At 38.3% G+C, this 17,747-nt stretch overlaps 1 pseudogene; it reads left to right on the top strand.

Annotated features, from left to right (window-relative positions):
- The first annotated feature begins 13,065 nt into the window (after window positions 1-13,065).
- LOC117556744 lies at window positions 13,066-16,046 on the top strand (annotated as a pseudogene).
- Window positions 16,047-17,747: the final 1,701 nt, after the last annotated feature.

Here is a 17,747-nt window from a genome sequence, read left to right as displayed (position 1 = left end):
TATATTGTTGGGGAATTAGTTAAAGACAATATATATAAGGAATTGTGCATGTTGAATTTAGTTCTGTATTTTTTAAAACCCTGAAATATGTCCCGGGTCAATTTGACCCGAACATTACCAAAGGGTGCGAAATGTGAACATAACACAAGGGCTTTGTCAGGCTTAATATTTATCTGTAGCTAGATACTGTTAACTGTGATGGTTATTCTCGCGTCCAGGAAAGAGAAGCTTAAAAAGGAGACTAAATGGAGTCTCTGAGATGTTTTCAAATTGGTACTTTAATTAATAAAAGGCGCGGTACAGTCACAAACAGGATATCGTCCGACAGAAAAGCAGCTGTCTCTGGCCCTCGCTAGCAGAGAAAGAGGCCGAACCGCTCAGGTGCTGCTGTTATATAGCTTCTGCAGGCTCCTCCCTGCGGGCCGGCCCTCCACATCTTAATGTCCGTTGTTACGTTTAAACAGAGGATTCAGCCATTGTACATTCAATACATACTTAAACACGCCTCTTCTCCTCATATTGTCTTTCATCACTTTTCCTTTAACACATTCTAAACGTTGTAGTTAATATTCTAAAAAATACAGAAAATACTTCACGGCTGGTTTGGTTTCTGGTCATTCCGGATGTTGTCACATCTTACCCACGTCTGTAAACAATAACTTTATTCAAATAAACTATACCTTCATTTAATATTCAGCAATAATAATACGTCTATAGTTGCAGTGTTAAAATCAGTAGGTTTCGGTGTGCATCACTCCATGTCATTTCGCTACTAAATTAACCTTTATAAGAAATGGTAAACTAGCCACATGCTAACCGGAGATGAAGGATTTTCAGAATAAAAGCTTAACTGGTTGTGCTCAATAATTTTCTGTTTTTTCAGTATAAAACAGCATTTAAACTGAAGGTACATTTAAGGTACATTATGCCATCAAAACATTGATTTTAATTTCTAACAGTCCCTCCTTACACACCTAAAAGGTGTGTATAATACTGAAATCAATGAGTTCTTCATCTGAACTCTGCATAGTACATCATTCATATCAAAAACATACAATCAAAATGGAATAGTGCGAATATCCTCAATTTTACAAAAATACAAAAATACTTTGACTGTGTTCAAACATAAAAGTTTTCCCTTGTGCATAACTTCTAGTGTTAACATTCAATATGGCTCTTCAAAATAGCAGCAATGACTTGGTATTAGAACATTTCTTCCTCCCTCCTTTCACAGAAACCGTTCTCATACCACGCTCAGTGTTAAGGCACTTGTTTTTACAAAGTGAAAAGAAACTACCCATTTTAGAATAGCAATGATTCGAAAATACATGAAATCTACCATATAGAACAGTGAAAAATAATAAAAATGAAATAAACTATCTTGGAATAGTATAGAGTAAATTGAAATAAAAATACACTATCTTGTAATATGGTATAAGTACATTGAAATGGATTCACTCCATTTTAGCATTTTATTTTGCTCACTTCACATGATTTCGTCATTTAAAGAATCACATCGGCTGGACATTCATTGAACAACCTCATCTCTGAACATCCATATCGTTTAACATCATTCAAACTAACTCATCATTTTCATCAACATCTGTATTGGGGTGGGCCGTCTTGTTCTACTAGCATTTGTAACTGTCTCCTCATGAGAAATTTACCCTCCCTCCTTTCATACCATTTAAGGTATGAAAGTAATATGTTCTCTAGAAGAGGCCGTCGTGATCAATCGGTATTTTAGGACATGGAATTAGTGCTACATTTAGGCCTCCCCTGGTCGCCCCTATGCTATCCTTGTACCCTGGAGCCTAAACTCCCCCTGGGACTGGTCTCTTAGCCCTACTGGCTTTGGGGTGGTCTGTTCTAATGCAGTGATAAAGTCCCTGAAATGGTGTGACAACCGGTGGAATATCAATAACTCATTATACTAATTTATTTTCATTTCTGGTCTACTTAAATAACACTGCTAACACCCCTTTAACCCCCCCAGTGTGTGGAACCTTGGGTGCTTTAACAAGGACTTCAAAGACAGAAGTCATTTCATTAATGGTTTGTAGTTCAATTCAGGAATTTTCACTCATGGCAGATATGTTTCTCCTTTTAAATAACATCTCTAAATGTCAGGTCATCACTGATTAAATGGAGGAGCATTAGGAGGTGGTGGCACTTGTCTTTTAAAACTCATACTCTGGTGCCGTGCGCTCCCTCTGAAGCTGTAAGTAAGATTTAAAACATCTGCAGGGTGGGTTGAGCAACCCCTTCTCCCTGAACGATATTTATTGTTGAAAATATGCACCATTAAAATGAGTGATCCAAGGCCCTGCATGTATTACTCCCAATTGTACTAGTTTTTTCAAAATTTAAATCTTCAATCGCTCTTTGCCTAGTGTCTTTTTAAAACTCTACATCTTGGACGACAAACAAATGTTGTTTCCACCTTAACAGTTCTCCTATGGTAACAACCATGCTACAATGGAGAAACCAATACTCTAGATTGGAATACTTTCTTTGGCTTGGTTCCAGCTCTACCTTTAACATTTTCCATTCAAATAAAGATTTGCCTGCTATCTATATCTATATATATTGTAACAAATTAAATCTTCCCCAAATTCTCACATGAATAAGAATCTCTATAAGAATAATTTGTTTATATTATGAAAAGATTGAATAATATGTTCTGCCCTCAGTGTGTTTTTAGGATTATTTTCTAATAAGTGTGTTTATGTGTAAACTCACTCACTCCTGTGTTCCTTCTCTCCCCCTCTGGTCGTCAAGCCACGACCCCCTCACGTTCTGCTGGCCCATGCCAACTCCTCTGGTTCTGTCTTCTCCTCCGTCCTGTCTTCTCCTCAGTCCATCCGCACTTGGATCTTCCCGCTGTAACTCTTTTCAGTGGCCCAACTGCTTTGCATTTCATCTCCTCCTTTTCAGTCTCTTGGCTGTTGCATGGAGTGGTGTATTCTGCTCTCATGTCCCACACTCTGCTCTTGTGCCAAATCTCGCGGCTCAGTTTGGAACTTCATGTCCTGTTTGAGGGACCGATGAGAGTTTGCCTCTTTGTCAGCATGCTGGTTTGGTTCTGGATGCCTCAGGTGGAGATGGTTCTGGATGCCTCAGGTGGAGATGGTTCTGGATGCCTCAGGTGGAGATGGTTCTGGATGCCTCAGGTGGAGATGGTTCTGGATGCCTCAGGTGGAGATGGTTCTGGATGCCTCAGGTGGTTGTTGGTTCAGCTCGGGTTGTCTGTCTTTAAACCGGAGGAGGAGTCTCCTGTGGTGAGGTCATTTGTCTGAAGATGGGGTCGTAGCATTCTGACAGGCAGAGAGAGAGAGAGAGAGAGATCTCGGGAGGCATTACCTATAGCTAATTCTAACACACTGAGGTAAAACATATCCAATCCTTTCCACTCTATTTTCCTAATCTTACTATCTGTCTTAGATGTTAAATGTCATCTAAACCCAATTAATGTCTACTAATGGTTGTGCCATATCCCTAAACATTGTTTCCACCCACTGTAACATGGCTACTCCAAATAACTCTTTCAGGAAACCATTTTCTTCTAGAAATTAAAAATACCTACATGTTTCAAGCACCACATATTTCACACACTATAAAAGAACGTCCCCATATTTTCTCCATTACTTTAAATCTCACTGTTATTTAGAACATAAGTAACTTTTGTGACTGAACATATCTGCAATGTCGCCACAATCTGCTGGGGAATTTTGTTCATAGAGTTTGTACGTACAAAGCTGTACTTGTGGGTTAGTAGCCTGTTTAATCATTTTCAATAATTGTGCTCTGGTCACCGGTCGGTTGTCCATAAACTTAACAGGGGTGTTTCTGGCACAGACTAAAACATGGATCCAGTGTATTTTTAGATTCCCCTAATCTGTAAATTCCCATCACCTACATATCCCAATCACTTAAACCCATCTCATCATTTGATACAAGAACTGCATATATGGGGGGTGAATCATCTTGATTGTAATCGCCTCACCTTTGGGACCGAGTATTTCTAACTCCTCCTCTTGTTGCTCAGCTGATCTTTTGGCTCTGGGGATAAGTGAAACTCTCTGAAACACAGCTGGAGTTTTGTTAGTGATGTGGGCATTCTCTATGAGTGGACTAATGGATCCATGTCTTACTTGATATTGTACTCCCCATCCAACCAGAAAGGTGCCAAGTGTAATGAGCACAATCAACAATGCTATTCTGACTGGTATCCCTAGGGGACCCCACAATAGCTTTGGCTTTGTTCTTGACATCATCTCTATTTTCTCCATGGTTGTGTCAGTTACAGAATTTAAATAATGAGTACTATAATAACGTATACAAAAATTGGACTCTTTTTCAGATGTAAAACAAAAATAGGTTTTCACTTTAGTGTACTATCTATAAAAATCTATAGACAATTCGTCTTTTGAGCTGTTTCTATCTTTATCTTATTTCTATTTAGTGTTTTGTTCCAGCTCTGCCAACTCCCAATAATGTTCTGGAAGTTGCCAGTGAAGGGTGACAATGTGTGAGGTGGTGTCAATTTGCTCCTTTTTCTTTACCTTTAAACCGGAGCACGTGTGAAGTTCGTTACAACTTCTCACTGTTCCGTCCACCGGGGATCAGCTCACTGTCTTTTGTGAACTTTCACCCTCACCCAATCACCTGGCCGAACAGGAGTCTCTTCTGGTGTCTCGTCTTGTATCTCTGTAGCTTTCTTAGCCTGGGTAGACAAAACTTGGATTATATTACTCAGAGTTCTGACATATTCATCACTTCTATTCGTCTAATATCTAAAACTGGACCTCTCCCTCCTTGGAGGAGGCCCAAGCTTTGGCATACCTTTTGTCGTTATGAGACCTATTATTAACTACATGTTATTATTTATTAACTACAACGTCACTGAAATCAACATATCTGTATAATCATGACACTCCCTCCTTTGAGCAGAACATGCTCAATTAATATTGCAATGATTACCCTATTCGGAACAGGACATGTAAAACCCATAACGTTGCATTAAATAAATATAACTTCTCCGTGTACCCATAAGGCGTACAAAATATCGTATGATGTGTGGCTTTCTGATGGTATAAAACATATTCACTAAAATCTGCCATTAGCACAAAAAATTGTTTACTTGTTGCAATAATGGCTTTTGTCCTGGTATTATGCATCATTGTTGCTGCGAAAAACAATACCCCTGGTGTCGCTAATGCGTCTCAATAATTCTAGGATTAGAGGATTGTTTGATACTGCTGTACAAAGATATAATAAAATAATATTTATCTAAACTAGAGGGAAACATACGAACCATTCTCACAGAGGGTGACATGCAGGAGAACATGAAGGGCTGGTGGCCCTCTCTCAAAATGAGATATTGACTTACGCACTACACTATAAATCAGTAAAATTACTCAAGAATAAATAAATAAAAACTGATTCTTGAAACTGTTGTTAAAACCCTACAACTTCTTCATCCAAGCTCTCAATCAGTGTTATGTTATTTAATCTGCAGCTCATTGCCTTAAAACAGATACTTCAGACCGATTATAAAATTGTGTCTATGAGAAAAATGTAATCTGACTCCATAAATCACATAATTGTTTGACTAAAAAACTACACTTCCACTAACAATAAATGAAGTTCCCCTTTAAACACAGCCCCGGTCTTCTGACGGGGTCTATCTATGTACTGGCTGGAAAATGTTGTGCCAGTCTCTGTCGCTCCGTCACTGTTCTCCCGCTAACAGTCACTCTCTAGTTCTGCTGGGTTCTTGTTGACTTCTTCACTGGTTTGAGACAAGCGACCCTATCGGACACCTCCCTTTGTAGCCAGACTTCACCACAGCAGAAGCGAGTTTCTGTTTTAGGTCTCAACAGCTCCACGTCAGGTGTATCGCCACCCCTTGAACTGCAGTCGGTGTAAACAGGAGGATTTGGTATGGATCCTCCGTCTTGGGCGAGTACTAGGTTTCCGTCTTCATATTTTTGGGTGGAAACCCCATCGTCTTGACCTCACTAGCTGTGTGGACACAATAGTTTTCTGTGTGGGGGAACAACATCACTCGTAATCTCTTTCCTTCTCATAATTACAAAAATAGTCTGCTAAATGTTCTATTCTGTGGATGCTTTATGTGTAAATGCAAATGCTACTCTCGATTCTGTTTTTACATTAAACATTAAACCTCTCCCTTCTGTGGTGACATATATGGCTCAATGTAGCTGGATTTCAAAATACCCTTGTGCTGAAGATGCATCACCTGGTGGTCTGGCCCTCTGAGCTTCCTCATTGTTGTGGTTGATACCAGGGTGTCAGTGGCATTTGGGTCATGTTTGGCAATGCTGTTCGTCTTTGACATCCCTGAGACCCCCTGCTCCTGTCGTAGTCATGGAAACCTCCCCCGGGGTAAATGCATGGAGGGCCGTTGTTTGGTGCATGTGGTGGGTATTTCATTTGTTGTTGTGGACAATCTCTAGCCCAATGTGTCTGGAGCATCCTTCACCTTGGAAACCTTGTCCTGTTGATCGATTACCTCCTTGGAAACGCCCTCCTTCTCTGCCACTTTGTCTTCCTCGGAAACCTCCTCCCCCTCTTTGTTGATTCTGCACCTGAATCTCTGGCACTTCCTGAGCTTGAATTGTTGGAGGTGTCTGACCTGCCTTCTCTGGTTCTATGGCCATCCCTGATGTAGCTGCCATTTGCCTTGCCGCTTTCTTGTTTTTATTAGCTTCGGTATCTTTCTCAGCTATTTGCATCTTCAAGAGTCTCAGTTGTAGTGCTTCCATTTCTGTCTTTTGTGTTTGTCTTTCTTCTGTGATTTCTTCTAATCGTATGTTCTCTTCCATCAGGTGTTTTGATTTACTGGTTAGCACTCTTACTTCATACTCCAATTCTTTGAGATGTTTGTCCGTGGAGACTCCATCCAACTGCAAGACTTCTCCTATAGAACCAACATTCGGGGAGGGAGGAGGGACTTCGGCCAGGCTGAGACACAGCTTCGGAGTTTGGATAACTGGAGCTATGTCTTCCCTCACTGCCAGATCTGCTACTTGGACCACATTTATGCTGTCTGCCAATAGGCTGGCATATTCCAGATGGAGTATCAGACTTGTAACTCTTATAAATCTTTCTTCAGCTTCTCTCCATATAGTTAGCTGTTGTAGGCATTGTTCGTGCTCATAGTCGAGTACTGCTCTTCTATGGGCTTTTGTTGGTCCAGGTTGATCATCTGCTGGAAATAGTCCTCTCGTTTGCCACTGTTCCCACAGTTTCTCAGCTTGGTTCCATGTCTTCTGTCTAAGTTTTGGAACTGTTGTAGCATCTGATCTGATTTTTACCCTTTCCTTGATATCTGCAGTTGTGCCTGGCTCTGCGTCTAACCTCAATTTAGTTTATTTTGGTGACATGTTCTCTAACTATTCGAATGAATATTATTAAGTTATCAAAGATTGAAATACTAATCCTCCGACTAGCACCTTCGTTCCTGATAAATAATATCCTATGTCATCCGAACTTAACTTTAAATCTGGGTAGGTTTTTTTTTTTTTTTTTTTAGAATATATATTTTTGTTTTTTTATGATTTAAGTTTTTTTTATTTATTTTTTTAAATATTAAAATCTGAAATGTTAAAATAAAAATTGTACAGTGTATCGTTTTGACTTTGAGATAAGAAAATCGAAGTCTTGTGAAAATCTAAATATACTGTGTACAGTGCATACTGAAATGTATGGAACTATGTAAATGTCATAATTTGTGTTAGATTTAATCAATTGGTGTTTGAATATTCTACAGTCTAGTTTGAAAGTCTATGATGTAAAGTTTCTCATATGTTAATTAGAAACCACTTTGTAATTCTGTCCCGGCGAATGTGTTCATCAATAACACTCAAAATTAAGCTTCAAAATGTTATAATATCTTTGTAATAATTCTGTATTACCAGCAGAGTGCGCTGTTGTAATTTCCAGCTTAATCCACTAGGGATAGCTGTTGCAAAACTGACCTCTTTTTAACAAGAAGAAGCTTATTTCCTTAAAAATGGGAAGAAAATGTGAATATGGTTAAACAACACAGCACATAACCGCCAAAACACACTTGCAAACAAGAATATCTCAAATAAACCGCCAATACACACTTGCAAACAAGAATATCTCAAATAAACCGCCAATACGCACTTGCAAACAACAATATTTTCAAAACCAGACTCCTACAAATACCAAACTTCCCACGGTAAGATAACCTGTCTATTTTATAGTTCCAACTTCTGCCAATAAATATGGAGTGCCTAGCCTCATGTGAGTGGGACTGTGTGTCAAAACAAACAGAGTACTTTCAATTAGCATTTCACGAAATGGCGACTGCCGTGTGGCTTCAGCATGAGGACAAGACAAGATGGCAACTGATTTTCCAACCTTTGACCTGAAGAACAAAGGGATTTGAAAACACCTCGTGGCTCTCAGAGGGGAGTTTAAATAATGGCGGGGTGTAATCTTGTCAAGAAAATTGAACACAAAACAACACTGCAGTTTAAAATAACATTTCTATCTAGTTTACTATGAAAAAATGGGCTTTATCTTATTGATATCATCACTTAAAGTTAGGAACCCTTACGCATAAGCTATAAACCTATCTACGTATTATTTGACTTTATAGTCCACTATTGGTCAACTGCTGCCATTTCGACACGCTAGGTGGGAGTATTATGGTAACTTATCAGCGACCATTAAATGACCGTCGTCAATTTGACGTAATGCTGTTGTAACTCCACATCTCGTATTCCACCCGTAATATCTTGGTTGAAACTAGAACAGTTATGACCACTGATAAAGCTTACACCTTAATCAAGCCTTTCCTCAAAAGGACTTTTTTAAAACAGTTCTCAACTGTTTTCGACTAGCACTGTCTTCAGTTACTCAACCCTAAGTTGATTCGCTATGACTTGTTGGTTTTCACTTACTTGATCCTTAATCAATTCGCTATGTCCCATAGATCTTAACAATAATCGTTAAATGGACTTATATATCCTTACGTCATAGGCTAATTTAACTACTGACGTAACAAGGGACACCTACATGAAAACACAACAAGACACCTACCCAAAGTACAATGGCCACACACATTTATATTTTAAAATACTACACACACACAAATTAATAGCATGCAGGGTTAGATATAAGAAAAAAAGAAATTGGAACTCACCCTGATTGTGAAAATGCAACGCCATGTGTTATGGAATTCTTATTGTTATAAATTTGGTTGTTTTGACATTAAATACACAGCTATTTTCAGGATCCGCTGGCCTCCGTCCAACACAAACCTATTTTGTACTGCATAAACTATGAAGAATTTGATTTAACAGGTTTCCTCTTACCAAGTATTCGAGCTCGTTGTGTCGAACGGAAACCGCGTCTCCGGAAAACAGCTGGTTGTGTAGTCTCTTCTGTCCAACGAGAATCACGTCGCGGAGCACCAATTGTTAACTGTGATGGTTATTCTCGCGTCCAGGAAAGAGAAGCTTAAAAAGGAGACTAAATGGAGTCTCTGAGATGTTTTCAAATTGGTACTTTAATTAATAAAAGGCGCGGTACAGTCACAAACAGGATATCGTCCGACAGAAAAGCAGCTGTCTCTGGCCCTCGCTAGCAGAGAAAAGAGGCCGAACCGCTCAGGTGCTGCTGTTATATAGCTTCTGCAGGCTCCTCCCTGCGGGCCGGCCCTCCACATCTTAATGTCCGTTGTTACGTTTAAACAGAGGATTCAGCCATTGTACATTCAATACATACTTAAACACGCCTCTTCTCCTCATATTGTCTTTCATCACTTTTCCTTTAACACATTCTAAACGTTGTAGTTAATATTCTAAAAAAATACAGAAAATACTTCACGGCTGGTTTGGTTTCTGGTCATTCCGGATGTTGTCACATCTTACCCACGTCTGTAAACAATAACTTTATTCAAATAAACTATACCTTCATTTAATATTCAGCAATAATAATACGTCTATAGTTGCAGTGTTAAAATCAGTAGGTTTCGGTGTGCATCACTCCATGTCATTTCGCTACTAAATTAACCTTTATAAGAAATGGTAAACTAGCCACATGCTAACCGGAGATGAAGGATTTTCAGAATAAAAGCTTAACTGGTTGTGCTCAATAATTTTCTGGTTTTTCAGTATAAAACAGCATTTAAACTGAAGGTACATTTAAGGTACATCATGCCATCAAAACATTGATTTTAATTTCTAACAATACCCCCAAAGCTTTTTTCTTATTTGAAAGAAGACCTTAAAGGTGGGGTAGGTAAGTTTCAGAAACCGGCTCGAGTGCACTAAAATTTGAAAGTACACAGCCGAAAATAATCCGCCCCTTCCTTCAGACTTCCTTACAGAGCACCTCCTCCAACACACATGAATGCGCAATGCACGCCCAATGACGGCATGCCCAATGAGGGCACGAGATACATTTGTGCATGCACGAGATGGAAGGCTGACAGACAGGGCGGCAAAACGGATTGGTTGTACTTTTTACAGTATTACGGCTTCCACAGATTAACATTTTTTATGGATTTGTTGTCAAAGCATTTAAGATATTCATTGCTATCGGGATGTTAAGAGCATTCCATGGAATATAACAAAAAGTGTATCTCGAGCCGGTTTCTCAAACTTACCTACCCCACCTTTAACCTGAAGTATTCTTTAATGTGTTAATACAGGTTAATTAGTTTGTCTGTTTTGCACATCCTCATATTAATATCTTTGTACATCCGGCACTAAACTGTTTTATTGTAGAGATCACTTACAGTATCTTCTTGATTTTTTATATTCTATATTTCTATCATTGACCTTCTACTTTCCCCCTATGAAAGTATGTACTCTTAATATTGTTTTCATCAAATAACATTATTCAACAAAAATAACATTATTCAACAAAAATAATTCAATAACGTGCTTTAACCACTAGGCGGTGCACACAAGGTAAACAGCATACTAATAATAGCTTTGTATTATTAGTGTAGGACACGTATGTATGTATAACCTCTGAAGATGTGTAGTTTTATTCATGTTTTTACATAATTTTACAGGATATTGCTATACTATTTCTCATGTTTTACTTCTACACATTAATATCTGATTTGTAAAACATCACAGACAGAAAGGCATATCCGTCATTTAATGGTAAGCTATTGAAATTGTGATTCCATAGATGTGTCTCCCATCACCCACATTCCCAAACTATTCTCTCAACTCAGTATTTACATTCTGATATTCAAAGAAAATCAGTATTATCTTTAACAACTACAAGTCCTTTTCTACCAGCTGTGCACCGTTATGGTGTAAATATAACCTATCTACCAATTGGATCAAATATAAAAGTCAGCTGAATTACTATTGATACTGCAAGGAGACGTATTGTGTGAAAAGAAATGTAAGATGTTGTTTAATTGTTGATATATTTATGATCCACGTCACATATTCAGTTTTGCCGTCAAGTTTTCAGTTCTCCTGTTTGTCCAGAAGTCTTCTCAGCAGGGCTCTATAAATAAAGAACTACGGCAGATATGTAATATTTAATGCAGCCGAACCGTGTATTACAATGGCGTTATGTGATTACCTCCAAAGAGAAAAGCAAGAACACTCGGAATAAAGTATTATTTTATTATTTTAAAATGTTTTCAGATATCATATCGCATTAACACCATATCCCAACATACATTGCGGCTAAAACATCCAATCAACGAGCTTCAAGCTGAGGATCTTTGGTAATCTCTTCAGTGGGTGGTTTGTGATGTGTATCGCTCAAAATGTCCCTTAGAGGCCTACGTCTGTTTCCGGTGACTTTATTTACGGCTAAAAAGCCCAAGATTATAGAATTAAACAAATAAATAAAAAAGGATAATTGTGTGTTATTGTTGAGTAAATAACAATGTGTTATTCAGAAAAGAATAACAAATTAGAAGGAAAAAAAGATTACAAAAAATACAGATTTCAGTATTTTGAGGCTCTGAGCCCCATTTATTTTCCTCACAGACGGCAAAAGAAGTCCGACATTATACGATTTAAGATAAAACAAATAAATAAAAAGATAAAACACTGTCATGTAATTTACGTTAGAATAAATAGAATGGTTTTGAATAATATATGAGTGTAAAATCTACGTCACTTTACAGCCCCGCCCACTTTTGGGGAAACCAACGCTGTCATTTGAACGGCGATCAAGCCTGAAGCCACAGAGATCTTCTGTTACTGTCCTTTGTTCTTAGAGGAAGTACAGAAACACGTAACTCTGGATTTGTTTTAATGTTTGAGGTGCAATAAACGACACAGCAGCTTTTTGGCATGTTAAAACTATTATTTTCTGCCTCGCTCATGAGAGTAGTAACAGCTGGAGAAATTACAGCCTCGCCTACTGATTTCAAAGGTGTGCTCTAAAATGATATTTATAAATGACTATTATCATTATTATAAGCAAGACAATAAATGGCAAAGATATGTAGAAAATAAACGTATTTAAGATACGTTCATAAGAAACGTATCAATTAAGTTTCTAGCTAAACGTAATTGAGAATGCAGTTTAGTTCTGTGGGAACGTAATTTTTAGGAGACAGGGTTGCCATAATACATTCTGACGAAAAATGAAAATTATTATGAATACAAATAAATTAAAAGAAGCCTCCCGTGAGTTACTACAAGCTATAAAGTAGATTTTAAAAAACGTTTTATAGAATAAAATCTCACTGCAGGACGTTGTTGTAGAAATGTGTGTGTGCACCACGACAAAGGAGCCTCATTCACTTACATTGGGGTTGTTTTGCGTGGTGCCGACACGTAAACTGTAGCAGAGTTTGTGACTCACCACGCAATGCGGGTGGTGTTAAGGAGTCGTGGTGCATTCTGGTGATATCAGTGTTTGCTTGATCCCACTCCCCTCTCTGTCAACATTGTTCATTTTGGTAGTGTGAACCCATTTTATAAATACCGAGATTTCTAAATATTTCTTCATTCTTCTTTTTTTCAGCCTGCCAATTCAAAACACATACAATAACGATTGTGTACTCCGGATTGGATGGTGGGGAAGACCGGAGCTGGGGTAAGAGCACACACAGGAAACACCATTCTGGAAAAGACGTTCTTTAACTCAGAGTTCTCTTTTTAAATCCTTGACTGTTTAAACTGGGAAAAGGTCTGTGGTGGAAGTTGATGGACAAAAAGTTGCTGTTATTGACACTCCTGGTCTGTTTGACACCAAGATTGATGAAAAGACGACCAGAAAGAACATTTGTAAGAGCATTTCTTTTGCTTCTCTGGACCCCATGTCTTCCTGATCGTCATCAAAGTGGGCAGATTCACAGAGGAAGAAAAGCAGACAGTGCAGAAGATTCAGGAAATCTTTGGAAAGGAAGCCGGCAGATACAGCATGGTTTCTCTTTACCCACGGTGATCTGCTCAAAGGGAAACCTATCGAAGAGTTATTGGAGCAAAGTGAAGAGCTGCGGGAACTGGTGGCCAGATGTAAAAGGGCAGTACCACGTCTTCAATAATGAGGAGGAGGATCGTTCTCAAGTCAGAGAGCTGCTCGACAAGATCAGAAATATAGCAGTGAAGAACGGGAGGAAGCCATTACACCACAGACATGTTCCAAAGGCAGAGAGGGCCCAGTAGAAGAGGAGAAACAGAGAATCCTTAAACAGAAAGAAGACGAAATGCGCAAAGAGGAAGAGGAACTTGAAAAAAGAATATCTAAAAAGTATGAGGAACAAATGAAGGAATTCAAAGAAGACAGGGAGAGGTTGAAAAGGCTCATTGAAACTCGCGAAAGAGAAATGGAGGAGGAAAGGAGGAGATTTAGAAAAGAGCAGGAAGAGCGGGCTAGACGGGAAGCTGAGGACAGAGGCTCAATACTTGACATTTTATTTGGCATATTTAAAGTAGTGCTTTCTTTTTTTATAAAATAACAGCTGATCTTGTTTGCATGAGACAGTCAGACCTTCTGATGCTGAACGGCAGCAGATTTACAAGACCTTTGAATGTCTGACTCCTTTTAAATCTTCATAGCCCACTTTTTTAATTTTGTTGTTCGCTTTCGTTTATTACTACGGGAGAGAAACAAAAACAACAGTAAAGAAAACTGAACAAAAAGCACCAACATCTATATAAGTTTAAATATTTAGAAATGAGTTGCTGGAGTAGAAAACAAGGCAAGAACACATACAGTATCTATGTATGAAGACACACATTTGATGATCATTTATGTCATATAATAAAATAATATAATTTCACATTGAGTGTTTAATGTGCTTTTATTGTTCAATGAAGGATTTAAAAAGAGAGGTTGAGTCCCATCCTAAAATAAAATCTCCAGTTCATTCACCATTGGGTCTAAATTCAATTTTTATAAGTTATCATAGAAAAAAGAAGCAACAATGCCTTGATACCATTATCATTACAATATTGAATCGCTATTAAACGTATCTTTATGTGCACAAGTCTATAATGAATTCCAAAGTCGTGTGTTGCACACTTTTATTTTAAAAGTACTGCTATATGAACAAAAGTGCAATAACATAATAATAATCATTTGGTTTGCTAACACTTTGAACAAATTAGGTGCTTCTTAACAGCAGTTTTCCCCTTAACACAGTAAGCAGTTAAAATATTTCTTCTAATCTTAACTTAAACATTAATCAAATATATGCACTATAAACCCTACGATACAAGCAACATAACGATACAAGCTACAATTCACAAAGGCTGGTTACATTCTATATGTACAGTGCCTTATGAATGGCATTTATGAAAACAGCTGCATTACTTGTAAAGGCTTTTTTGGAGGGTGAAAAGGGTTTGTTCAAGGTTTCAAGGCTTTATTTTCGAGGCTTTTATTGGTCTTACGTACATAGCTACAGTGACGATGAAAATCCTAGGTCACAGGCTGTTGATTACGCATCTAACGGTAATTAGATACAATGATAGGGGACAATAAAGGGTGTGATAATGTAAGTCAATCATTGAACAAGAGGTTAGATAACATCACGAGTGCACAACACACTAAAGTGAAAAACCTAGTTAGGAAAGAAATGGAAGTAAAATAGCTGATCCCAAACCGATTCGGCTATAGGCTGAAGCAGTCGGTCAATGTGCTTTACCATGGAATCATCGTATCATAAAGTCTCCTTTATTTATCTTTTCTCTCATGTAAGCTTGTTGTTGTTCGCCTTACAGTGGCTCACCCTGTGACTTTAACACGGCTGTTACACAAGTCATTGAGTTATTAGCATTTGACAGACTGAAGCTTGCTGGATAGAAATGCGTACAATATATTCTCCTGCCTTTTCTGTGAAAACTACAAATGTTTCTGTATCCCTTTTTTTAAAACTATTTCTAGGTACATGAAGCCATTAAAAGTAAACTGGAAATTAATGTTTTTTTAAATTTCTGTTTATAAAGGCAGCAGATTTTTCTACAACTGAATTGTTAAACGTCCAACTGTAGTGTAAGGTAAGACATCAATAAACTGTGATGTCAGGCAATGTCTGTATTTAAGGAGAAATGTTAGGTCAATAAATCTAGTGTTGAGTGCAATCCATCTAATGACATATTTATATAAAGATATAGCTTTTCAAGCTCATAATGAACAGATAGTAACAGCGTAGTGACGGGGAAAGAAGGAACAAGTTGAACATTTCTCAAACCTCCCAGCGGTCTCGTGAGCTTGGATGATTAACTCCTCAACGATCTGTTTAACAAGATCAGAAATAAAACAGAGAAGAAGGAAGAAGCTGAAATGTTCCAGAGGGCGGAGGATGGTGAAATAAGAAATGGAGGATGAGCTCACATACCTGAATATGACAATAAATGTTCCAACCTCTGGGAAAATGAGAGTTTAGGCAGGTTCAGACTCATTAAATAAAATATCCTTTTAAATATTTAGTAAAGAGTTTTGTATGTATCTTCGGGTTGTGCCATTTCCATGCATTTAACCAAAAGTGAGATGTCTGAACCAAAATGCATTTTAAAAATGTACTTTTATGTAATGGAACTCAAGAAAGTCAATAAAATGTTGTAACTCAGTCTGTGGTTTCCTGTATTTGAAATCAGTGTGTGTATGTGTACCTGTATAAGTTACGCTGTGGGGCCCATGAGTACTCAGTCACATCCCTACAGTACAATGTAAATGATTACGTTAAAGTTTAATTGACCCCTGTGTTCTGTTCACATGTTGCACTCTTTGGTACTGTTCAGCTCAAATTGACCCGAGCCAGGATAGCGGCTAAATACAGACATTTAAATGAACATACACAATCCCTAACATATGTTGAGTATATCTCAGTCTTAAAACATATATTATTTATGATTAATGTTTGCAAAAACTTTCTGAGGACTCATTCCCTCCTCGGAGTATCATGGCCTCAGACAAAGAGATGCTGCAATTCAAAGGCCTGGCTTCACTCTGTACGTTCAGTTTCTTTGTGGCATTTAGAAGAACAGGGGGCATTTCTTGTAAATGCTGAAGGGAGGGTTTACTGAGGGTAGTTATCTAAAAAGTGGAAGGAAAATACATTTGGATATTAAGGGTGTCAATCATTTCAGTCCCTGAATAAGAGGTTGAATAGAATCATATCACATGAACGTGAAAGCCTAGAGGGGAAATAAATGTCAGTAAATAAATGAACATGGTCAGTTGAATCACTATTAAGTTGTATCCTGAATCAGCCTGTCAATGTTTCTTTTGAAAACACTTTGACAAAGTTCAGGCTGCTGTAACAGTGTGGATCAGTCCCACACAACAGCTGCTGAAGGAGCTGGAGTCAAACTATAAATAGTCAGATAAAAGTAGCATCTAAAATCGCATTAATCTGGACTCTGTGTCAGTATCTGAAAATAAATCCCATTTGTGCATTGACATTTCAGATATAAAATACAATCACGAGGGGCTCAGGATTGTGATGGAGGGGAAGACTGTGGCTGTGAGGGAGTGTGGCCGTCTTTCACCGGAAGGTTGTGGGTTCGATCCCAGCCCGTGCAGCCAACATGTCGATGTATCCTTGGGCAAGATACTTAACCTGAGTTGCTCCCGATGGCATGGCCAACGGTGTGTGAATGTTAGGTCCTAGAGCAAGTGTACTGCTCTGTGTGAATGGGTGAATGACATGTAGTATGTAAAGCGCTTTGAGGGGTCGTAAAGACTGGATAAAGCGCTATATAAGTACAGTCAATTTACCATTTACTGAAGCTGGGAAGAGCTCCATAGGGAACAGCCTTATGGGAATCAGAACTTAAAATGAATCCCTTGCAACCGTACACTACAAATCTTCAATAAAAGCAAAACAACTTTGAGTTGAAGTTGATATGAGGATTCAACAGTGTGAGTTTAATTGAAAAGGAAGTGAAGAACAACTTGTTTATATCAAAACCCTGCTGAAGGTTTTGAACGTTTCCAAGCTTGTGAGTGCAGCATAATATGACATCCTGTCATGAACAGAGACTGAAAGCTACGGTTAAAAGTGTTGACTACAGTCTGCAGGTTGTTGTGGGATTTAGAACTGAGAGCATTTCTTGTAAATGCTGAAGGGAGGAGGGAGCAGGGTTAACTGAGGGCAGTTATCTAAAAGTGAAAGGAAAATACATTCTAATGGGAAATGTTGTTACGGTGAGTGAAGCAAGCAGGTGGGAAAAGTAAGGGTGTCAATCAGACTCTGAATAAGAGGTGCAATAAAATCATATAACATGAATGTGAAAACCTAACAG

The sequence above is a fragment of the Gymnodraco acuticeps genome, unplaced genomic scaffold, assembly GCF_902827175.1.
Source record: "Gymnodraco acuticeps unplaced genomic scaffold, fGymAcu1.1, whole genome shotgun sequence".
Classification (NCBI taxonomy): Eukaryota; Metazoa; Chordata; class Actinopteri; order Perciformes; family Bathydraconidae; genus Gymnodraco; species Gymnodraco acuticeps.
Note: the sequence above shows the minus strand (reverse complement) of the source record. Positions and strands in the feature narration are given on the sequence as shown.